Raw genomic sequence first — 26960 nt, 5'->3', positions numbered from 1 at the left:
GATTTGGCGCTAGATTTTTCCCCTATAAAGTATAACCGTTGCTCGAACGGGCACACTCTGCAAACGTGAAAAGATCAATAATACCACCATTTAACTCACAAAAAAACCTTTCAACTACACTAAAAAAACTCCGTCCTCTATTTAGAACGACGCAAGAAAAAAAAAAAGCCAAACAAATCAATTCACCTTCATGGTCATTTTGCATTCAACGGAGAATTTGCCTTTTCTCATTAAATATTTACATTTACAGCATTTAGCACTGAGCAATGTACCTACTGTAAGTGCTCGGGAGTCTCCAGCAACACATTCTCATGCAGGATCAATAGTTCAGCCTTCTGGAATAACATTGACCTAAAAACCCTATGGGAGGGTAGACGTTTGTACGGCTATCAAAAAAATATAAACAGAAAATGAATACATGCTAATACTAGCGCAAGGTGAAAAGCTAGATGTTCCGTCTTTGAGGACATCCAGTGGCTGTTTCGGAGAGCCAGGGGACGTGCTGAACAAGCAGAACAGAGAGAAGTCCTGATGCCGGTTTGACTGATGGAAGGTGGGTCCAGTTTAGCCGAGGTTTGACAGGACAGGAGGCGTGATGCAGAGCAGGGTTTTGATAAGAGCCACCAGGAAGTAAGAGGCGAGTCCATTTTCGGCTTTGTCAATGTTTTAAATGTTAACCAGACAGCAAAGAAAAAGAGCAAGGTTAATGATATGTTATGGTTGTGGACTTTGACAATTAATACAACATTTTCATAATTGTCTAGAAGTCTGGATTATATCGAAGAGGATGTGCCTAATTTCCTCAGGTGATTCCTACCATATGCTACGAATGCTAAGTTCAGTTACATCACTTTTTTTAAATTTAGTTTGAAGATCATTTTATAAGCGTACCAGCCAACAGCCTACTGGGCAAAAAAGCAGAATGCCTTTTGATTATAAACATGAAAGTGAACCCCAAAGCAAAGGGAGAGGACAAAGACCGAACTGGACAGAGGAAAACTGAGGATTTATTTCATGTGTGTGTGTGTGTGTGTGTGTGTGTGTGTAAGAATGCTACTAACTTACTGACCACAAACTCTGGATTACTGGTATACTATTATAACTATAGCTGCAAAAAGGCAGAAAATTCCATTTAAAATTTTAGAAACTTTCTATCGGAACTTCATCTGGGGAATTTTGGATATGTTCCAATTTTCCACATTTTTCTGACAAGGAATTTGTGGGAATTTACAGGAATGTATTAGATTTTTGGGGAAATGTAATGTAACTAACTAAACTAATACAGAAATGACATTTTTGACTTTGATTTAAATGTTAGTATAATTTTGTTGAAACAGCCATCAAAGACTCTTTTCCTACCAGACTGATTCTTTTGACTTTGAGTTAAAACCTACTGCAGTAACGTTACTCTCTTGTAATGTGAAATCTATTTTCGGATTAATAATAACCCGAGTGCCTTTCCTCTTAAGGTAACATTTCCAACTGGAATATTTTATGTCAAGGACAAACGATTGAAATTGATTCATTTAAGATTCATCTTAATTGTCACCATCTTTTTCTTTTCTCAGACTTACATATTTCCCCTTGTTCATTAGACAAGTTGTCATTTTTCATCCAAGCATTTACATCCAAGGTATTTGGCAGACGCCCTTTTCCAGAGCGACTTACATTTATTTTATTCTCCGCTTAACTGAGCATTGATGGGGTTAAGGGCCTTGCTTAGGGGCCCCTGGAGTGGCAACTTGATGAGGCTGGGATTTGAACTCGAACGAACGTCCAATACCTTAGCCAGTAAACTACCGTCCTCCCAGGCAGTGCCGTACCGTACCGGCCCATGCTATTGCTCTGCACTGTGTGAATGATGAACGCATGCTTGTTGGAAAACGGAGGCCAACAGCAGGTAGGACGGTTGTGTGGACGAAAATGCTATTATTCACGCCAGGCAGCTTTTCAGTCTCACTTGCGACACTACATTGACACGACATTGACTCGCAGCCGTTAGCCAGGAACAGGGTGCGTTTGATTAAATAATTCTATTACTGTCATGAATTATTCTACTGCCATAGCTGTTATTACCGAGCTCTTTGTGTCGGCTGTGTTTACACCCACCGCTAACGTGTACTGCTAAGGAGATTTAAGTAATGCTACAGACACAAGGCCTTGAAAAATAATGGAAACAGTTTGGGCAGTCAAGCAAGTAAGAAAAAAAGAGCAAGACCAAGAAGGGGGGTGGAGGAGTGGAAGAGAAAGAGATTAGTGTGGTGTTTTGACCGTGGAGGGATAATGGTTTCCAGAGCTCCCAAAGGAATAATTGTCGGCAAATATGTCCACAAGACTCGGGACCCGAGGCAGCGTCCACATTATTATGTGTGCCGAGTGAAACTTCAAGGATTTCGTAGCTTTGTGTGTTTGTTTGTGGCTGTGTTTAAAGCCCTCCAGATAGTTTGTCTGTCTGATATAAATATATAATACATATGACATTCAGACCCTGTTGGATCAAGTGCTATTATATGAGCAATATAAAATATCAAGCACATGCACAATCACACTCTGAATTCGTCTCCCATTTGTATGTAAGTCATAGATTTGTTTGTTTTCGTGTGTATAACATCTGTTTATAAAGGGCATGGCTGTTAACCTGTTAATTGTTTGCCGAATCGACAGCGAATACGACCGCTGGAGATTAAGTTCTTTCAGGTGGCAGATGGGCTTTTATTTTAGACCACTGCAAATTTGTAAGCGACGTTGTTTGTATTTTTTATGATACATAAAAAAAAAAAAAGATGGTGATCATACACCGATGCATTTGTGTGGAGGTTGTAGAATATGAAATTTAATTTACAACGTAGGTTTTGTATGAATTGGTGCAACCCAGTTTCAGGAGATTTTGAAATAAAGCAATGTGCTTAAATATACCATAGTGTGTTCAAAAACCTTTGTCAATGTATTGAATGCCAATTACAAAAACCTTTGTCAATGTACTGAATGTACAGAGTAATGGATAAGTCCATGTAAAAAAGACTTCATTTCCACCAATCTTACCAAGGCCAATGGTTCCACAATGAGGAGTCATAACATTCATCTAGACTCTTCTAGGACAACCTGAACATGCCTGGAGAAGATTATCTGCTCTCATCAGTATACATGAGTTGACAGACTCCTCCGATGAGTTCAAGTTAGTCCGATTCAACAGAATTGTCTACACAAGAGCGTCTGCTTTTCCTTTATATTTGTTTTGTCTCTTCAGAAAAAATGGAATTACAGTACAAATGGAGAAAACACGAGTTTAGATGTAAAATGTCAATTTTTGTAATTCAGTAGATCAGTCAAAGAAATACACTTCAGAGGAAAAGACACACCTGAGACATTTTATGTGCAGGTACAGAAATGTAGAGGCCTACAATTGTATGGGATGTATTTGGAAGATCTGCTTTCCATGGGTTGGATGAGGTGCAAGATCTCCTACTATAAAACGCCAACCCTATTGAAGACCTATTGAAGATTTGGGATGAATTTGTATGCTGACTGCACCCCTCACCTACATCATTACCACTTTACTAACACCAAATATCTCCACAGATGTCCACAAAAATCTAGAGGAACATCGTCCAAGAAAAGAGGAGTTGAAACCTACAGTGCATTTTAACACATCGCTAAAGGTTTCTGCTACACAAGGCGACTCCAACACAGCAACCCGAGAGCTCACTGAAATAGCACTCACGTCTGAGATTTGATAAAAGTGCACTGGCCTTGTCTTTACAGAAAAATCTAACATCAATGCAATGACCTGCAAATATTATTAATCTATATTCACAATAAAACAAATCAAATGTTTCAACTGAGAATTTATACTATTATGAGGTCAAAAATTAGGTCATTTTCTATTTAATGGCTGCAACACGTCTCGAATAAATCAGGACAGGGCCATGTTTTTTTGTGTGTTTCTTAAAACTTTGTAGCATCACGTCTTTTGTCCGTATACATCTTTGGACCGAGTATATCAGTCGCTGTAGTTTTGGAAGAGGAATGTTGTCCCATATGTGTCTGAAACAGGATTCTCAACGGTTCTGGGTGTCCTTTGTTGTGTTTTTCATTTCATGATGCGCCAAATGTTTTCAAATGGTGATATGGCCAGTTCATGATGTCTTGTAATAGATGTAGTATGCACTTAGCATTGTCTTGCTTGATCATACAAGGCCTTCCCTGGAAGAAACATTTTCAGGATGGAAATATATTATTATTTGATAGATGGCACACCAAGAAATCTATCAGGAAAAGAAACACTTGGCAAAGAGGGAATGCGTCGAGAGCCTACGACCTAAACTGCCGATCGCAAACCTTAAGAAAGACAGGTCTCAGACGATGATGTCATGTCTGACTAGGCAAGTTCATTTACAAATTTGTTCACAAAACAGCATTTTTATAATTTAGTCCAGTGAAGCATTTCTAAAAGTTTGAGGGTGAGGGGTTGTGACTCGAACAGAACACGGGATTGAGGTTTTCTATTTTCCGGTTGAATTTGAGTTTAATTGCAGCTCCTTCATGAGAAAAAAAAAAATCTAATGCTAGGCTTAGTTTCATTCTTATAAATAAAGAGCTTGCAATTACATGACAGATTGAATTAAAGCTGACAATCACATTGCCAGTGTGTGTGTGTGTGTGTGTGTGTGTGTGTGTGTGTGTGTGTTTTTTTCCTTTACCTTTTTTCCCATGTATCCTTTTGCTTTTCTCTCCCGGACCCTAATCACATCCTACAATACGCCTCAATTTTCTTAATAAGACGATTCCCTGAACAAACGCTCCAGCTGTAGTGTGTTTAAAAAAGCTCTCTCTGATGTTTGCATGGATCTATTGACAGTCTTCGATTGTCTGGCAAACAAAAGAGCAGCGATAATGATAATGATGGTAATAGCATGCTCGGTTTAAGAGCCTGGTTTAACTTGCTTGTTATCTGTTTTGCTCCTTGTTGAAATCGTTGATCAAATTATCTCCAGAAAGCCTGAGAGATAATAATACTTTGAGTATTACCATATTTGACTACATTTACTGCGCATTTTAAATTTGGGGTATGTATTGCTTTCACTCGTTCGTCCGTCCGGTCTGTCTGTCTGTTTGTCTGTCTAGGAGAACCAGACCTGTTCCATCATTATCACTGCTCCTGTGCACAAAGCCAGCTCCATGAAGATATACTTTTCATCAGTTGTAGTGGAAAGATCTTGCTATAGATCTCCAACTGTATTGAACACGTCTGGGATGAATGTGAACACTGACTGCACCCCCAGGCCTCCTCACTTCCTCACCTACATCAGTTCCTCACTCTACTAACACCCTTGTCTCTAAATGAATCTTTGAAAATCTAGTGGAACATCTTCCTAGAAGAGTGAAGGGTGTATAGGGAACTAAATGTGGAACACAATGTACAAAAAAGCAAATCTTATTCTCCACAATTTTTTTTCCCATTTTGTGTTGTATTGTTCGACGTAAAATACATTCATGAAACCCAATAATTAAAGAAATTTAGAAAAAATGGTTCATTACACACACCCTGATTTGAAAAGAAAAAGTCCAGCATATCTACTGAATTGTCCTCTGTCCTAAGGTGCTACATTTCACACTTTGCTCGAAATAAAGTATATTAAAAAAATCCACAGCCGTTCTTTTTATAAAGCAGATTAATCGGTTTAAAACCGGATTCATCACGAGCCACTGGCCGAGCGCTGACCCGTCACTGACGCTGATAAATTCCGAGCTTCATGATTCAAACTGAAGGTGCCTAAATATGGCTCACGTAATGAAGTATCGCTTAAAGACGAACGAGGCGATGAGCGAGCTTTAAACGGAAATTGTTCAAACTGAAAATGAAAATTGCTTCGGTTTATGAGATCAGAGCCAGAGAAGGAATTCTGAGATGGGTTTATTGATTTGTCAGAGCATGTGACAAATAAGGCATTTTTTCTTTTCCTTACTGCATTCTTTACAGTTTTGCCATGCAAAAAAAAAAAAACAAGGCTTCGAAGAGATAAAGGATGGGTGTAGTATAAATATTTCAACTGGTACTTTTCAATGGAATTTCTCAATATGTGGACTTTTAGCTTTAAGACCATACAAATAACTGACACTAAATAAACAACACTTCCTGCTGAGAACAAAACAGTTCAGAATTATTATCAATTAAAAAAAAGCATCTTTTAGACAGATTTACAGAATGATGTGAAGAAAAATATATATTACGTATTGCCTAAAGAGAAGGAAAGGAACCGCTCATGATCCAAAGTATATCACAACATGGTTGTTATGGTGTAATGCTGTTTTTTTTTTTTTTAATGGTTGCCATAGCATTGTAAAAGCAGCAATTCTAAAGTGTGTTTGTCTGGATTATCTGCACAGATGCAGCTTCAAATTGCTTAGACACAGTCTTCACAGTGCAGATGGAAAATGTCCTGAAGCACACCCGAGAGCTTTTTTAGGTCAAAGAATTAGACAGTTCTGTAATAGCGAAGTCGGTCAACTGACCTGAACCCAACTGAGCATACATTTCACATGCTGATGGCAAAATTCTGTAGCAAAGACCTGGAAGAGCATCACCAGGGAAGAGACATCAAGCATCTGCTGATGCGTATGAGTTCCAGACTTAAAGGAAAGTAATTGGACCATGAAAAAGACTGTGCATTAAAGAATTGAATTAGTCAAATTCAGTCCTGATTATGATTTTTTTTTTGTCCGCTTTTCCTTTAAAGTTTAAGTTCCTTAAAAAAAAAGTATATAAAAATGTGCGGGTATTTTTATGCAAACTACGCAATTTGGGCATCAACTCCAAAATCATACAGAAGTCAGCAAAAATTACAGCTGGCGTCTGAATGGTTATGAGTCGATCCAGGACACATTCGCTATATGCCAAAAGTATTGGGACGCCTGACTTTTCCACCCAAATTTTTACCACAAAATTGGGGGAACACAATGGTGTGGGCGCATATAATATTCCCTTCAGTAGAACTAGGAGACACAAACCTGTTCCAACATGACATTGCACCTGTGCACAAAGCCAGCTAGATTAGATGGGTTGGTCTGGAATATCTCCTGCAATGGAGCTCAGATCTCAAACACCTCAACGCCAATACCTCAGTACCTGACATTATTAACCAACCTGGAGTATGAATAGGATCTCCACATGAGATCTCCACAAAATCTAGTGGAACATCTTCGCAGAAGAGTGGAGATTAATATAACAGCAAATATGGACCTAAATGCAGAATAGGATGTTTAGCATATTCCAATCTTGTGCTTAGGTGTCGCTTAATAAACGACGACTTCCTGTTAAAAGGCATTCAAAGCGTATGAAGCAGAATATATATTTCAGATTTAGATGTTCAGCTGTAATTATTCGCCCTTTCAGCTGCCATTATATGCATCTGAGCCTTACTTAATACGTTTACATAATTTATTTCTTTAATATTTCAGCGGGCTTTAATAATTTCAACATCATTTCCACTTACCAGAATGTTATACAATAAATAACTCTCAGACTTTAAAACGAATAAAAATAGAGAATAGAGAAAGCTCATGCCTATATAACATGACACACACACACACACACACACACACACACACACACACACACACACACACACACAGGTTAAATCCATGCTCGACGTTGTAACAACACACACACACACAGTTGCATGTTTTGACTGAGAACATTACGGACCTTTAATGGAATATTAAACCCAGAACCGGTTCTATTAACTTCTTAAGAACGAATTACTTCAAATTAAATCAGCAACTTAAAGTGTTGGGTTTTTCCCTCCTCACTCGTGCTGATATCATTACATGGACTTTAGAAGACTTCACTCGACAGCGGTGCATCAAGAAAACTCAATAAGAGGAGATTACTGTAATCCACTCCAAATGGAAACACGGTCCTTATAATCCCATAAAGTTATTCCCTTGAACTCCTTGTCGCAGCCACTCCGCCTTCATGAAGCAGGCTTATGAAAAAACAGCAAACACTTCAGGTTAAAAAGAGAAGAAGAAGAAGAAGAAGAGGTGCAGTTGGAGACTTTATAACCTAGAAGAAGAGGTTATGGCGGAGTCAAAATAATATAATGAATGTGGGGAAAAAAAACGATGGCACACAGTGCCCAACCCGTGACAGAAGAACGAGTTATCGATACCTGGCAGCATTTAAATAGAAGAGTACAAAACCCATGAGATGAGGATGGTTTTATGAGTACTTAAAGGTCACCACAGGTCAGCATCCTCAAGATGATGAATGAGTTTGAGGAGAAAATTAAAAGCATAATAATATTAAAGAGAGTGGTGGACTGTGAGGGCATGCAAGACCTTCTCAACTGGTCTAAACAGCATCAGAATCACTGACTTACATGATAAAGTATGTTTTTCTCCATGAATATTTATTAAATTATTCCTAGTAGTCTATTCTTTCAATTTGGTTTATGTGCGAGTTCTTATCCAATCATATTTCAGCCATCACGTGTTGCCAGGTTTGAAAAAATCCACCTCTTAGGTCTTTGGGGTTGGAGTGTGGAAGCCCGAAGACCAATCGGATTTCAAGTTGGCAACACCGGGTTCATCTAGCAGGTGTCCAATCACAAGCATTTTTACGTCCTTTGATTTAAGAAACCGCATCGGTAGCAAACTGAACAATCTCAAATATATTCATGTGGATTTAATAGCTGTATTTTTTGACTGACGGAGGAGAAGAAACCTATTTGGTGGCACTTATAAGGACAGTGACAAGACGGACTTATCAAGAAAAGCTGGATGTCCTGAGGAAAGGTCACCAAAACAGTTCAAAACAGTTGTTCAACACAATTTGTCTTCATTTTAAATCCCCCAGAAAACCTTAAGGCAGGAAATTCACGTTTGCTCTTTGTTCTAACGATGAAATTGCAAACGTGGTAATGCACGTGATCAGAATAGCACCATATACTCCATTAGATACTACTCTCATATCACTTTCATTAAATTAGTATAATATGGAGAAGGAAAGGAACTGCTTATGATCCAAAGCATATCACAGTACGGAACGGTGTAATCGAGGTTTTAGGGCTGCCGATGAAAATGGTTGCATTCTATTTAAAGATAACATGCCAACCAAAACAGCAAGATGAGTTCTGAAGTGTATTTGAATATACTACCTGCTCAGATTCATCTCCCACCGCTTCAAAACCCATTGAATAAAGCATCACAGGGCAGACAGACAACGACCTGAAGCACACTCTAACATCTTTTTCCAGCAAGCCACAAGCTGAAACAGCATCACAAACCCAACCACATCAGATCAAAAAAAATATTTCTCCGTCAGATATAAACCCCAGGATATCGGGCACATTTTGGTCATGGATGCAGCAAATATAAACTCTCTACCGCAAAATGAGGTGACAAAAAGCGGAAAAGGGAAAGTGCGCTGCGTATTTCCGTAGCTCCTCTATCTTGCGTTCGGTAGAGCATACCTAATCATCCTATACGGTTCGCCAAGGCGCCCGTGGATTAGCGGCACGCCCCCCGGATGGCCATGTGCTGTTAGTCTGCGGGATTTAAATGAACATTTATAGGCTGAGGGCGATGCTTAATTTCCACCGAGAGATGTACCCGAACATTCAGAGCGAGGTTTTTACGCAGCACCAAGAATGATATAGCTCTGAGATCCACCTTATCTGAGCCTCCGCAATAAAAATGTACACGATTCCAGGAGCAGACAGTGAAACAAAGGTCACAAAGTTATTAGAAAGTAAAAATTTCACAAATTGACCAAAACAAATTAACCCGTAATCCGCTTCATTATACAGAGCAAAGAAACAGCACTCATTTAGATGCATCAATTATTTCTTTTTTAACCACAACCTTCAACAGGCTTCAAACAACCCCAAACAAGTGCATCTCACTAGTCTAATGTTATTTTATCCATTGTAACAGCTCATACAGAACGAACTTTCATTGCCACACAGCTGATAAATCCCAATAATTCAGCTTGATATAGCATTCGAGAAGCTTCTTTAACTTCCTTTCTGAGAAATAACTTTACAAGGACTTTGCGGAAACGTACAACAGAAACACAAGAAACTGAAACGTGACCACAAAACCGACTAGACGTCACGGTCCTTCGTTCAAGATACGCTACAGCAGATACATACGGCGCCACAATCCAGTTCAACATTAATGCATTTGTTTATTCGAAACCATGAAGTCTCGAACACCTCAGACACCTGGATGCATCAACTTTCGGTGTCCTCGAATATCATCTTTACAATAGGAGGTTCAGAAGTGTATTGCTAACTCGGTTGCTACATTCCTTCATGGTTGAAACGTTATTGCTGGTTTGAGGAAATGTTCTGCCAACCCACACACACACACACACACACACACACCAAGGTCAGGCTAGTCCGGCTGCCAGTCCATTAGCATGCTAAACACTGCTGTTCTTGCTTTATTCATGCCAATCGATTTCTGTGTGAGCAGTGTAATATTCGTATTTTTCCTCCCGGACAATTTGCTTCCTCAAACAGCAACAGATATCATTTTGACACACTTTAGTAGCAAATCATTGTCAAGGGCTTCTTCGGTAACACTTTACAAAACACAGTTCTAAAGGTGGAGGGCTAGAAAGGCTAAAAGTGTGTTTTAAAAAAGGCAAACAGATTCCTTAGAGGTGTGGTAAAGGGGTATAGTAGAGAGTTGTAGTTTGAGGTGTAGTTTAACAGTGTAGTAAAGGGGTGTAGTGTAAAAGGGGGTGTGGTTTAGGGGCGTAGTGTAGGTGTGTAGTTTGTGGGTGTATTGGGGGGTGTAGTTTAGGGGTTAAGTGAAGGGGTGCAATGCCATTGCTGAGGAAGAGGAATGGTTGGATATCAATGTTTGGTTTGTGTGATTCAGAACTGACACATCATCTTGTGTGATTTTACTTAATCTGCCTGCTTTACACCAGATGTGTGTGTGTGTGTGTGTGTGTGTGTGTGTGTGTGTGTGTGTGTGTGTGTGTGTGTGTGTGTAAGCGACCTTGCTCTCAAATGTTAATGCAGTAGTGAAGAACTCACCCCCAGGCAAGGACCTCACACACACAAACTTACACACTCACGGACAAACGTATGCTGACCGCATGTGTGTGTGTGTGTGTGTGTGTGTATGTGTGTGTTACTTCCAACAGAGACAGACTGGACCAACGGAAAATGTAGTTGCATATATTAAAGCATGCACAGAGGAGTCAAGGTGTTTCTGTGGTTTCTGCACAAGCGAGATTTTATGGAGGAATTTTTGACTTGAATACATTTAGAGTCACATCCACCTGCGTTTAACGCCTGTAAAGTCTTAACTCTACACGTCCTACTAGACGTGTCAAAGCAGAAATGAGCTCCACCTGCAAACTCTTTCCTTAAAATATATCTTACAGGGGTCAGAGGGCAAAGAATTTAACAACCCAATTTACTTTCTAACAGAGTAAAGGCTTAAACACACACACACACACACACACACACACACACACACACACACACACACCACAGTCAAGGCTTGAAGGGCCAAGTGCTGGATTGCAAAGCTCTAAATATGCATAGACGTCTGGGGCAATTTCTCTCTGACCAAATCCAAGCAGAACTAAATTCATTCTTTTTCTCGCTCACTCAAAAAAAAAAAAAAAAGATACACACACCCTTACACAAGTTCTCATGTTTCTTCTCAAGCTTCTGCCAGGTCCATCATCCACCGTCGAGCCACAGATCTGCCAAACCAAGTGTTTTGCGATAATTGAGCATTTTTCTTCTTGGGTTTCTGTCCCACTTCCTCCACACAGACGGCCATTTTCCTTTTTATCCTAACTCGTTTGCACTTATGTGCATGGAGGATAAAAAAAAATCACTTTGCTTTATGTATAATTTGTTTTCTTTTTTTCTCTCTTTAATTTAAATACTGTACAAAGAATTCAGAACTGAATACAAAATAATAATGATCAAATCAAAATATTAATGATGACAATATGAAATCTTTTCACATTTTTTAATTAATTAATAATTCAATATAAAAATAAACATGTACTAAATAAATTGTATAATTATAAAAATAATAAAATAAGTAATAATGATTGAATGGAAAAATAATACAAATGATTAATTATAAAATAATTGTGATTACAAAATAATAAAATAAAACAAAATAATAACAATAATAACAATAATAATAATAATAATAATAATAATAATAAATAATTTGAGATCAAATAAAAAAGTCATTATTATTTCTTTATTATAATTTTTTATTATTATTATTTTCTTTAACACAGTATATTGTGGTGATTTGAAAAGATCTACATTTGTCCTGTTAAAGATCTCAGCTATGCATTTAATTGCATTTTATTTTTACATAACTTTTAATTTCTAAAACTTCACTATGTTACATCTCCATCTGTAAATATGTAAAATTCAAAAATATGTATGCAAAAAAGAAAAAAAAAAAAGAAAAGACTCAAACCGGTGTCAGAGATCCGTGTTCACTGACTGTTGCCTTAAAAACCGTCTTCCCAAATTGATGCAGGTGCAACTAATTGCCTCCCCAATACCCAGGTAAGATCTTTCTCCGCCCAAGTTCCACTGTAATTTACTGAGATGTGCCTGTAAGGCTTTTCAGCCCGGAGCAGCACTAAAATGCCAAACATTTCTGACCTGCATGTGTTGAAAAGTGTCCCGTAAAGACTCGTATCCTCCCGTAAAGCACGCAGGGAATGCGACTGTTTTTTACAGACGGCATGTCAGCTTCGCAAATGAAAGCCATCTGTCATTCTGACAGCGTTACTGAAACCCCAGAGCTGGAGTGCGACACCTCGCCTACAGCAACCCATCTGATTAAACGCCATGGAACTAATTATCAAAAGTCTACTGTACATGATATGAATTTCAGTGGAGTGGTGTGGCGTGATCCTCACAGGAGAGCAGCGTTCTGACACTCGGAACCCAACGCAGGAGAAGGTGAAGTGTCCTCATTCTGTACAGAAAAACGCTGCAGTAAACACAAAACCAGCTCCGATTTGCAACTTGAAGAAATAAACAAGGTCAGAGTGAGAGTAAAGGCCTGGTCAGCTTTTCTCACAACCTTCTTTCGTTGATGTGGAATCTTTAGACACTACTAAAGGTTTTATACTGTGTGCAATCAGGTGAGGTGTTACAGAGGGACTTTCACTTTCTTACAGCTCATAAAAACATGTTACAGGGCATTTGTACACAAAGGTGTCTGATTTTATGGCTTATAATCTGCAGTATTTTGTTTTTACTAAAATGGGAATGTGATTGGAATGTAATGAATATGAATAACATACTAAGAAGATACGACTTATTTACTGATGGACCTAATGACTTACTAACTGACTGGCTGACTAAAGGCTTATTTATTAACTGACCTTCTGATTGTCTGAACTACTGACTTACTCACTGACTGACCAAAAGACTTACTCACTTGCTGACTGACTCAGTAACTATCCGAATTAATGACTCACTGACTTAACGAATGACTGACTTACTGAACTACTGACTAAACTACTGACTTAATAACTGACTGAACTACTGACTTACTAACTGACTTACCAAATGACTTACTCGCTGACTGAACTACTGACTTACTAACTGACTAAACTGCTGACTTACTAACTGACTAAACTGCTGACTCACTCACCGACCGAACTGCTGACTCACTCACCGACCGAACTACTGACTCACTCACCGACCGAACTACTGACTCACTCACCGACCGAACTACTGACTCACTCACCGACCGAACTACTGACTCACTCACCGACCGAACTACTGACTCACTCACCGACCGAACTACTGACTCACTCACCGACCGAACTACTGACTCACTCACCGACCGAACTACTGACTCACTCACCGACCGAACTACTGAACTACTGACTCACTCACCGACCGAACTACTGACTCACTCACCGACCGAACTACTGACTCACTCACCGACCGAACTACTGACTCACTCACCGACCGAACTACTGACTCACTCACCGACCGAACTACTGACTTACTCACCGACCGAATTACTGACTTACTCACTGACCGAATTACTGACTTACTCACTGATTGACTTACACCCAACTAGTACGCATGCTTTCAAATATATATAAAAACAAAAATGTATCTGTTTGCTATTATCGTATCAAAATGTTTAATCCAGTTAAATGTAACCATCGCACTGGAACCGAGCCGATTCACTGGATTACTGAACACATCGCTTTCATTTTTTTTAAAAAAGGTTTAGAAAGCTAATCAAACCCTTTATCTCCATCATTTCGAACACTTTTTATTTGTCCATTCCAGAATTCTTGCCCGGGTCTGATAACGGCAGGTAATTTGACAGGAAAAACAACCACGATTCCAAATGTCAATTAAAATGTCATTGCAGTGAAGCAAACCCCAGTCTTGCACAGAGATACACACTCAGCAAATATACACCATTTCCCTTCTGCAGCAATCCTGCGCTGCACAAATCCCGAACCTACTGAGGCGTAAAAGTTCAAAATTGTTCCTTTGCTACACACGGCGACTCGCATCGAGAGGAAGAGAGCAGCGGAATCGATAAATAAAAACGATAAGGAGTGACAAGGATGACTGGACGGAGAGATATATAGATGGACGGAGAGATATATAGATGGACGGAGAGATATATAGATAGCTGGATGGATGGATGGAAGCTTAAATAGATGAGTGATTTCCCGGACACTATGAAACACAGTCATGAACTTGAAGGATCAGTTTGGGTTTCGGATAAACAAATAAGTTTGGAGCAGCTGCCGCTGATGTGTGTGGGCTGAACAGAGGATGTGAGTGTCTGCCAGGTTTCATTACGGTGAAAAAATAAAAGAAAGAAAGGAGAAAAAGAGATTGAGAAAGAGGGTATCATGAAATATGGGATAATTTCTAAACATTTTTGCACCATGATAAGATTTTAATTCGACTCTATGGAGTAACTGGAGCAGTACTTTGGTTTATATAACGGAAGAAACATGATATGATTTCCATCTTCCAGAGTTTATCTTCAATGGACCAAAGTGTTCTTGCTAAACATCCGATTTCACAGTTCTCCATTTCCTGGTATAATAATCTCCACTCTTCTGGGAAGACGTTCCACTTGATTTTGTGAAGATTTGTGCTCATTTAGCCACAAGAAAGTCAGGACCTGGTGTAGGTGTGGTGAGGTGAGGTGAGGTGCCCTCGGTTGCAGTCAGCATGAAAAAAAATCTCCATCCTACAGTATGTAAAGCATATCATTATGGACCTGGCTTCATCTACAAACTGCTGGAATAGATTTCGGTCTCCTATTTCAAGTGAAGGAAAAAATGTCATGCTCCAACTTTGTTTCTCTCAGTGAAGGTTTTCCTGATGTCTCGTCATTTTCTGGTGATGTTCTTCTGAACGTGCCGCTCGTACGACTCGTTGCAGCGCCACAGTATGTCAGATGTATGTCGCGTCAAACGTCTCTGTGGCAGATTTGCCCAGTTTCATGCAGAATTTCACGTTGGTGCTAAGTTCTAACCTGATCTGAGATCAAATCAGAACAGCTACACCGTTAGTCTCCAAACTTTCTGATGCCACCTTATATGTATTATAGTCTAATTGTCTTTTCAAAGGACAATTAATAATCTCTGTATAACCCAAAAATGCACAACCCAATCCCAGCGCCATTACAATTAAAAGTTTGCACGCCTTCTAAGAGGGATGGAAAGAGAAAAAAAAGAATCCAAACCCTTCCCCCTGAGTCTCCATCGAGAAAAAGAACAAAGAGACTCGAGTGTGAGATCGCTGTCTGTTTAATTAAGGTGAGAGATTAAGTGCTAAAGTCAATTTGCAGCTTCGGCGAGAGGTGCGACAGACGTGGTGAAATAGCGAACAACTCTTCCTGACTCTAAAAAGGTGCTAAAGATATTCCAGGAGGTGTCTTAAGCTCTAATCACTTCTTCTTCTTCTTCTTCTCTTTGTCAGTCGTAAAACGCTCGCAAGTAAACGGCGTGTTTGTGAAGGGTGTAAAGTCTGCTCAAGGTCTGAGTTGTGAGAGATGTCATTGTTCGAGGAAAGTCGGCGTCTGGGAATGAGTTCTTTTTAAGACGCCGGCACGAGGCCGAGGGGCCTGTTATGGTTATTGCATATTGATTATGATGGCCTTTGCCAGATTAAATGCTTCAACCCCAAGCAGATCGATAAGAACATTACAACTCGCTCCCATGATCCAGAATATTTTTATCATAGGCTGAAATATAAATATATATATAGTTGATGCATAGCCTATGGTGCATTACAACATCCTTGCTGAAGTGCACAGAGAGAGGGATGAGGTCACCTTGTATTAGTGCTTAGACTTGGATAAAAAATCCCTGCTTTGCTGTCGAGATGTGAACCCCAGATGCACTTTCTGCTTTACACCCTAAACGAACCTTTATGCTACCGTACTTTATTAGCATATTGACATTTGCCTGGCTAGGGCAACTTCTTTGACGGTGGCCTCGGGCATATCATGAAATCATGGCGCAATTCGAACCACTCGCACTGCAGCTGGAATTAGTTATTAAACTCAAATACATGATTATTAAAACTTATTCGTTTGAAGGAATGCTTTAAAGATTCGACTAGCGCCTCACATCTAGCATCAATTAATCCCTATAGTAATAATCATTTTTGGCTTGTACCTGCTTAGCGCTTGGATGACTGACTGATTTTTTTAAATCTAATTGTCTGAAACCTGATATAATTAGTGCCTCTGTATATCCAGATGTGCTAACCATTGATTTGGGTAGTCACCTGCTGCTTTCACACATGGCACATTTTTATAATGTCACTGTAAATTAGAGGTACAGGTTTAAGTTTGAAGTGTAGAGCCAAATTTCCATTTTCCCATTTCAATTGTAAAATTAGGCTAATTGCCTTTATAATAATTATTTATAATAATGCAAAGATCACACAAAAATGACCCATGTAAAAAAAAAATCACTTGTAAAACACTTGGCTTCTTTTCTGTACAGGTAAAAAAAAAAAATAATCCAGTAATTTCAGTTTAATTTAATGATCTTTACATTCTCACGTAATAGTTTTCTCAACTCCAGACCTGCACCATTCCGGTCGAAACCAGAACTGAGCTTCATCACTGCCTTTAGCTCCAAATCCACACCGAGCATACAAAAACATCACAGTTGACTTTTCTGCCCGCATCAACAGATGCCTTTGTGTCAGTAAACATCTCCGCGTGATGGTTTATGATTACACGGCCCCCATTCACTCATACGCACTCATCCCCTCTGGAGTGCACACTAGGAGCATGCTAATCGATGTGTCAGGCTTGTTTTGGACCCACACCAACAATGCTCAGATCCCCACGAACCAGGAAAACATGAACGCTGCCAATTTGTCTTTTTTTTTTTTTTTTGGATAAAGTTGAGCTTAATATTACAAAAAACCTTCTGCAGTTGCATCTTTGTTTCGAAAGAACTGGATGGATAGATGGATAAATAAGTAGAATTAACTTGGTGGATGGATAAATTAATGATTGTGTCAATAGATAAATAGATGGATAAGTAGGTATAGGAATTAATAATTTGGTGGATGGATTGATGGATGGATGGACCAATGAGTAGATGATAGATGGAGGGATGGGTGGATGGATAGGTAGACAGATGATTGACCGATAGATGAAAAAATTAATGGATGGAGAAATGAGTGGGTGGGTGGAGGGGTAGATGAAAGGGTGATAGAGGGATGAGTGGATAGATAAGTGGGTGGATAGATAAGTGGGTGGATGACGTGTACATCATAGTTAGTTGGTGTTGGTGGTTTATTTTTACGTATGAAGGTTTGTGGAAACCTGAGAATAAAATTGCTCCTTTTTGAACATCTCATTCCGCATTTGGTCCTTATTTGCTGTTATAATAACTTCCACTTTTTTGGGAAGATGTTCCACTCGATTTTGTGGAGCTCGGTGCTCGTTTATCCACAAAGTCAGGTTCTGATATCCTGAGGAAGCCTGAGGTGATGTCACTGTTCACATTTATCCCAAAGGTCTTCGAAAGACTTTGGAGCTCTATAGGAGGAGACAGGGATCCAAACCATGTAAAGCACATCTTCATGAAGCTCACTTTGTGAACAGGAACAATGTCATGCTAGAAGACGTTTAGGATTCCTAGTTTGAGGGAAGGGACCTTGTCCAAAAATGTATGATACAATTCTATTCATATTCAATATTCAAGCTTCTTCATTTGAGTCCTCTGTTGAGATTTTTTAGGCCCAGAAATAATCCTTCAAGCCCCACTCTTGCTCCTTGGTGGGTAAATTGGTTATACGAATTACTAAAGAGTTCAGCTTTCAGAAGTCTGGTGCCGATCTCATCAACAAGGTGTTTCCACCCTCAGAACATCTACTTACTGATTTGTTTGGTTTTAAACTCTGAACATGTGTGGGTTTAAATCCCAGGAGATCAGCAGCTTTTGAAATTGAGTTGTGCTTCTCTCTGGCAGCACAGCATCATGAAGAACTGAAGATATTGTCCTGCATACACATGATTTGACGCTTGGTGCTGCTGATTCTGACTAGGATAGATCTATGGATAAGTAGATATTGAGGTTACAGAGTATTGACTGTATACCCTCATAGAACTCACTGACAGTTTCTTGCATTAAACATTGTTTCTCTTTCCTTCCATATCATAATATTCCAGAAACCTAAACTTCTTCAGCATCCCCTCCTTGACCCCCTGCAACCCTGTAGCATTTCAACTTCTCCCACAAATAAACGCCTCTCTGTAGCAGGAAAGTCAGCGGGCGTGGATCGGGTTTCAAGACAACATCGGTGGGCGCCATGCCAACCATTCATCTCCTGTAGGCCTCGCAGGGCATGATTAGTCTACTGTCAACACCGTGCTCGATGGAGTCTTGGTGAAAAGCCTGAATAAACAGTGGAGTGTAAAGTCCAAGTCCCTGTCGCATTAGACACTGAGTTCGGAAAATATTTGAAGGAAAGGTTCATCAGTGGTCTGTCAGTCCTTAAAAGCTTGAAATGGAGGTGCCAAATATACCTAAAGATCGCATTTATCCATTTATCCAACCATCCATATATCTTTTCATCTACCTTTTCATCCATTCATCCATCTACCCATGCAAATGTCCATCATTTCCTGCATCAATCCTATAAAGGTCCCTGAAGATCATCCAAATATATATATGAATATGTACACATCCATTCTTCCATCCACTGATCTCCCCATCCATGCAGATATTGACAAGAAGGTGCTAAATATCCCTGAAGGTAAGAATAAATACATCTATCCATATATGTATCCATCCACCTCTCCATCCAGACACTCATGCAAATGTCAATCAATCCATACATCAATCCTCCAAAAGTTCCTAAAGATCAGGTCCAATATATATGAGTATATGGATATATACATTTTCATCCACCTCTCCATCCATTCATCCATCCATTTATTTCCTCATCCATCCACCTCACTATCCATCCACTTATTCCTAATGCATCCACCTCTCCATCCATTTATCCATCCACCTCTCAATCCATTCATCCAGCCACCTCTCCATCCATTCATTCATCCACTTATCTCCTCATCCATCCACCTCTCCATCCATCCACTTATCTCCTCATCCATCCACCTCTCCATCCATCCATTCACCCATCTCCCCATCCATCCAGATCTTGACAAAGAGGAACCTAATATCCCAGCGAGCCATGTTAGCTCACCTGAGATCAGATTACTCAGTTTTTATTGGATTTCACTTGCTGTCAAAGCATAATCCTTCTCTTTCATTCTTTTCAGAAGCATGTGACAAAACTGATGCACTAAGAATGTAAGATTGCACCATGATTTCATATTAGGTTTCTTCAACCCGTGTAGGACACAAACTCAGAACTTTTTTATTTTTTTCCATGGTGCGAGAACACCGAAGCAATTGTGTTTTCACGCAAACGTGACAACATGCGAACGGAATTACCTTAAAAGTGTCAAGTCCGTGTTTGATTACCGGGTATTTCCTCATGCCACCGCGGCAGCAGCAGCCTCCACCGCCCCTCACTGAACGAGTAGCTGGGAATTTTTCTGAAAGGTGATACCATGACTGTCGGAGAGACGAGCGCTCGAAGGCAATCTGCTTAATCCTTGACACACAGATGGCAATTTCCAGTGTGACAGCAAAACACCAATTTATGGAAAGAGATACCGTATCTGAGTGAAAAGAGGAACAGCCGTACATCTTAAAACATGTCGGAATAATAAGATGAATTCCGGTTCTAAGGGGCGTGTGAAGGGCGGAAAATGCGGCCAGACGTAATAAAAGAGTGTTGAAATAAAGACCATGTTCTCACTCATTCTTTCTTCAATCTCAGAACAAAAAACCTGATCTGAGAAGCAATTGCTCAGTATTGCACGTAAACAATATTAAACCATGTTTGTCTCCGAAATCTCTCCAAAAACTATTTTAAAAAACTCTTTCTTTCTACAGCACTCCATTTACAGACACACTTTATGGCAAAAGTATTGGGACACCTGACTATTCAACTCGTGGTTCTTTGCCAAACTGTTCCCATTAACTTGGAGGCACACGACTGAATAGGACATTTCTGGATGCTTGAACGTCGCTTGAACTAGGAGACACGAACCTGTTCCAGATGTTTGCGCACAGAGCCGGCTAAATTAAAATCTGCTTAACGTGGGGTTGGATGATGTGTAAGATCACCTGTTATAGAACTCCAACCCTATTGAACACCTATGGGATGAATGTAAAGACTTACTGCACCCTAGGCCTCCTCAGCTTCTCAAATCTCTACAAAATCTAGTGGAACATCTTCCCAGAAGAGTGGAGATTATTATAACAGCAAATAGGGATTAAAAGTGGGGTCTCCACAGCGGATCATCCGTCTCCATACCCATCCATCCTCTACAGCTTCCTCTTTCAAACCAACTACATGTCTTCCCTCACCACATCCATAAACCTCCTCCTTGGTCTTCCTCTTTTCCTCCTTCCTGGTGTCTCCATCCTCAGCATTCTCCTACTGATATACCCCATGTCCCTCCTCTGCACATGTCCAAACCATCTCAATCTCACCTCCCTCACCTTGTAATGATTTTTAAACATCTGAAAAATGATCATTCATATATATATATATTAAAAAAAAGATCAACGCTTACATCAAAAGATTTGCACCCTAATCAACCTTCACCAACTTCTCTCACCGAGTTCAACAATATGCTCGTTTCGCAACACATACACCAGACAGAAAATGACCGCACAGCCTTTGTACAAGAGAAGAAATCCACATCTTAGAGATGAGCTTGTTTTCTCTCGACGTCGCGTTATCTACACTCCACAAAGCAACCGATAGTAGAATAGAGGCTGATAAGATTACAGAAGCAATTTAAATCACTCCGCAATGTGGAAAATGTAATCTTCTGCGGCGGCTGCGCAAACAATGGAGTCAGACGACCAAGAAGCCGCGCCGGTGATGGAGGTGAGAATTTCTCTATTGAGAAACCGAGAGCGAGTCGGTGGGCTCGCGGGGGCCGCCGAAAAACGCCGTTTTATTCGCATATGAGAAACACGAGCGTTCACCGTGCATCAATAGACAGGCAGCTCTGGTGGAGGCGCATGTGCTGAAGGAAAAGCATTCAGCTTTCATTCCGACAAAGCAGATCGCTGCGGATTTACTCACCTGACAAATTAGATGAGAATTTACTGATAGCTTCAAAAAATTGCTTATCTTTGTTTAGCCGTAGGGAATGTGAGCGAAGAGAAGAAAAGAAAGCGTGTTTGAAAATGTTGTAAGATAAAGTTTTACTTTCCATTAAGTACCACAAGCTCACACACACATACACTAGAGAATGTTGTGTGTATCTTTAGCGATTTGCGAGAACACATCAGACATCGTATCGCATGCTGGGAAACTGCTACTGTGCAAAAATAAGTGGAAAATGATGAGCTCGGTAAACGCTTGCCAAGACCAGACAAGTTTCAGCTCATGAATGCAGCAGTAAAGTGATTAGTTAATGAGAGGATTATAACCATTACAGCATGAAACCTTTTAGTTGCCCCACCTTGCCTTTCAAACGCTCACTCAAGCACTACTGTCATTAGTTTCATTTTATTTCACAATGTTTTATTGCACTTTGGAAGCCGTGATGTGGTATCTGATACCAAAAACTGTCACCAGCAAATGCTGTGAATCGTGTAAATCTTAAGGTAAAGCCTCAATGGATCGAACTTGTTTCTTCAGCATGACCTACGAAGTTTCGAAAGTAGTTTTGTAACACGCCAATAGATGGCAGCACACGGCCGCGCACACAGTCAGAGGGAGCACCGACCTTCATAATTCAGAGTGCCAAATAACACATCGTCCTGTTTATGTCAGGAGCTGTGCATCTGGTGCTATTCTGACCACGACTTCATCATGAACAGCGAAAGAGAACAAGGAGCAAACATGAAATTCTGCTCAAAATCTGCCAACTGGCCAGAAACAACAAAATGTCACTTCCGCACCAACCCTAATCGCCAGATTTGGCTCCTACAGATTTCGCCCTCTTCCTGATGATGAAGATGCAGCTCAGATCAAAGCTCGCTGTTGCACCATTGTAGATATCCAGTGCGAATCGCAGAAGGTGCTCAATCCGCCTCGAAAAAGAAGACTTCCAGGATACGTTCCAGAGGTAGCAGGAACGCTGGGAGCGCTGTATTGCTGTGCAAGGGGTTTTAAATGAGGTGATAGTATTTTATTAATCACACACTTTCTTGTTAACAGAGCTCGGCTTCAAACATCATGATACCACCTCATACTTGCGCTCGATCGGATTCAGATCTGAGGAATTCTGAGGAACAGTTGCAGTGTGAATGTTCTCATTAAGGTGAAAGTAAGATCCACATGAATGGCAAGACGTTCCAGCAGAAGATCACCAAAAGCATTCTGGTGCCATCTCTTTTCCTGTTAGCCAATGCACACTTACCATACCCATGAGAGTCCACATGGAAAAAAACATACAATGCCACCTTCTTCCAGTACTCTATAGCTCAGTGTCCAGTAGCTGAAGGTGGTGTACAGGGGTCAGCATTCGGACCTTCAGCAAGCTGGAACAATCTGTGATGTCAGCCTTCACTTTTCCAGCAATGTATGCTCTATTAGCTCTTCTGTTGGATCAGACCAGCTCCACGTCCATTATACCGTGGGTACCTATGAACCATTTGCTGGTTTACCAGGTAACCTTCTTCAGGTAGCCACTTATCCCTGCATTCCAGAGACACCAATCGAGGCCCATAGATCTGGAAATGCTCTGACAAAGTTTACACCTGCCCATTTTCCTGCTTCCAGCACATCAGTTTTGAAAACGCTGTAATTGATCCCATCTTTGATATTCACTTCACCTGCCAGTTGCTTTAAAATCACCTCAGGTTAACACACTGATTTAACACCACTTAAAGAATTACACCACATCGTTAAGCTCTGGCATCCAGAAAACCTCCATCTTCTGTGTATCTTAAAATGAAAATGGAACGAACACGTCATCTGAAGGTGCAGTCCCTAACCACGCTCAAAAGAAAGATGATCTGCTTTCAGCAGAAACAGCGTATGATGAATTAATGATGTACCCATGAACTAATCCACAGCCTCCTTGATGAGCGAGGACTCCTTTTCCCTCCGAACGTCCCGATTCTGTTCCTAATGCACTGGAATTAGTCTCCATGTACGGCCAATTATGCGCTACAAGACAAAGCGGAATAACACGGTCGTCGGCTGGACGCGATTCAGATCACGTCCGCGGGGCATGATTTCAATTACCACGGTGTAAAAGTTAAGTCATCGTTTACAGAGAGAAGCGATTTTGGCCAGACACTCGACGAGATTGAGCTGAATCTAGTTATCTCTGTGCATTGCAGGAAGGAGCTCATTAAGATTTTCCTCCACACCTTCATTTGTTCTGAGCTCCAAGGCACTCAGCACTCTCAGTTCTTTATATATACATATGTAGATACTGAATATATATATAATGTAAATGCATATTGTTTAACATGCATCATTCATCGATTTACATTATGCAGAATGCTAACAGTGGAGTATCTGGGATTTTGAAGCAGAAATTAAATACTGAATCTATTCACAACAAAACCAATAAACAACCAGTACAATGTTTGTTTATCTGATATATAATAGATAAAAAAGACCATTATTTATACGTTGAACGCATTCCTTTATCTTTTATAACATTATATCCACCGATAGATAGAGAGATAGAGAGATAGAGAGAGAGAGATAGATAGATAGATAGAGAGAGAGAGAGAGAGAGAGAGAGAGAGAGAGAGAGATAGAGAGATAGAGAGATAGAGAGATAGATAGATAGATAGATAGATAGATAGATAGATAGATAGAGACATTAGCAATGGTAAGATTAAATAAATTTGCATAAATGTTAATGTAATGCATCAATTTAAATAAATTGTGCATCGGAAACAAGTTGGCATATGTATTAGTAAAAAAATGTTTCATTAATATATAATTATTAGTAAATGCGCTATACTTTTATCATTCAGAATGCGACCAATAATTTGTGACTAATATTTTAGATGTAGATTTATTCCTGACGGAGGCGTGTCCTGAGAGTCACACAGAATACAGATTAACATGGCAGAGGTAGAGCTGCATCTTCCTGCAGACAGAAGAGGAAAAAATCGTCTGGTTTTATTTGATCTCTTTTTTTGCATAACGAAGGCGTGTTTGTAAAAGTCAGAATGCGTTTAATTAAATTGATGATTTGCTGTCTGTCTGAAATAAAGGAATAGAAGCGAACTATCTGTACCACAGCATCCTATTTTTCTTCTATTACATAGTGTTGAATCGAACCAAATCGGATCGCACTGCGTCGTAATTTGGGAGTCGTATCTTGTCGCATCGGTAGTTGCTTTATACGTATCGTAGAGTACACATCGAGATGCGAATTGCATCGGCTTCACTGATGAAGATGCACATTCCTAATATTTAGTCCCAATTTGCAGTTCGAATGACCTCCACTCGTTTATATTACATTCAGATACATATATATTTAGATATTTGCTTGGAATCTGAGAATGGTTATTATCGTGGTGTAATTCTGCATTCATTACCACCAGTTAGGACATGCGTAGCCACATACTTCCCTCGGCAAACATCTCAATAACCTCACGTGAACATTCCTAAAGTCACCAGTGAGAACATTCCCACTTCAGCAGGGAAGAGCAGTGAGAAAGAGCTCGTTAAAACAAGACTGATAAATAGGACTTTTGATGAAGTTGTAAAGGTGTAATTAAAAAAGCACAGGTATAAAACATGATGGCACAATTATGTGTAATTAGGGTTTGTGTGATCAGGCATGTTCCAGACTCAGTGAACAAACACAAGCTCTTTCTCTCCGCTAATATTTTACTTTAAATATAATTATTTACTCCTGGTTCAGTATTTAGTATCATGGAGTATTAAATTAGACAAAAAGATGGAATGTGTACCAAAGTGGAGTTACTTCTGTTATACATGTATCTCATGTGCCATGTGTCTGGACCTCCTACTATTCTATTTTATTACTCAATGAAGTACAAATACAGTTTTTTTTTTTTTACTTTTTACTTTCACTCATTAAATTTTTACACAAATATCTGTACTTTCTACTTCTTACATTTTCTCACACAAGTTGCTTTTTCATGATGTGCACAATTAACCCTCTGTAGTCGACAAACGCGCCGACGCGGTCTGTGGCATAATGTCGAAACAAATTGAAAATACTATTTTACTCACATACAGATTAACATGGCAGAGGTAGAGTTGCATCTTCCTGGACAAAGAACAGGAAAATAATGTTTGGCTTCATTTAAGATATATATAGTGAGGAAAATAAGTATTTGAACACCCTGCTATTCTGCAAGTTCTCCCACTTAGAAATCATGGAGGGGTCTGAAATTGTCATCGTAGGTGCATGTCCACTGTGAGAGACATAATCTAAAAAAAAATTCCAGAAATCACAATGTATGATTTTTTAACTATTTATTTGTATGATACAGCTGCAAATAAGTATTTAAACACCTGAGAAAGTCAATGTTAATATTTGGTACAGTAGCCTTTGTTTGCAATTACAGAGGTCAAAGGTTTCCTGTAGTTTTTCACCAGGTTTGCACACACACTGCAGGAGGGATTTGGGCCCACTCCTCCACACAGATCTTCTCTAGATCAGTCAGGTTTCTGGCCTGTCGCTGAGAAACACGGAGTTTAAGCTCCCTCCAAAGATTCTCTATTGGGTTTAGGTCTGGAGACTGGCTAGTCCATGCCAGAACCTTGATATACTTCTTACAGAGCCACTCCTTGGTTATCCTGGCTGTGTGCTTCGGGTCATTGTCATGTTGGAAGACCCAGCCTCGACCCATCTTCAGTGCTCTAACTGAGGGAAGGAGGTTGTTCCCCAAAATCTCGCAATACATGGCCCCGGTCATCCTCTCCTTAATACAGTGCAGTCGCCCTGTCCCATGTGCAGAGAAACACCCCCAAAGCATGATGCTACCACCCCCATGCTTCACAGTAGGGATGGTGTTCTTGGGATGGTACTCATTATTCTTCTTCCTCCAAACCCGTTTAGTGGAATTATGACCCAAAAGTTCTATTTTGGTCTCATCTGACCGCATGACTTTCTCCCATGACTCCTCTGGATCATCTAAATGGTCATTGGCAAACTTAAGACGTGCCTGGACATGTGCTGGTTTAAGCAGGGGAACCTTCCGTGCCATGCATGATTTCAAACCATGACGTCTTAGTGTATTACCAACAGTAACCTTGGAAACGGTGGTCCCAGCTCTTTTCAGGTCATTGACCAGCTCCTCCCGTGTAGTTCTGGGCTGATTTCTCACCTTCCTTAGGATCATTGAGACCCCACGAGGTGAGATCTTGCATGGAGCCCAG

The sequence above is a fragment of the Silurus aristotelis genome (genome assembly GCF_946808225.1).
Source record: "Silurus aristotelis genome assembly, chromosome: 3".
Classification (NCBI taxonomy): domain Eukaryota; kingdom Metazoa; phylum Chordata; class Actinopteri; order Siluriformes; family Siluridae; genus Silurus; species Silurus aristotelis.
The sequence above is the reverse complement of the archived record's forward strand: the minus strand, read 5'-3'. Positions refer to the sequence as shown.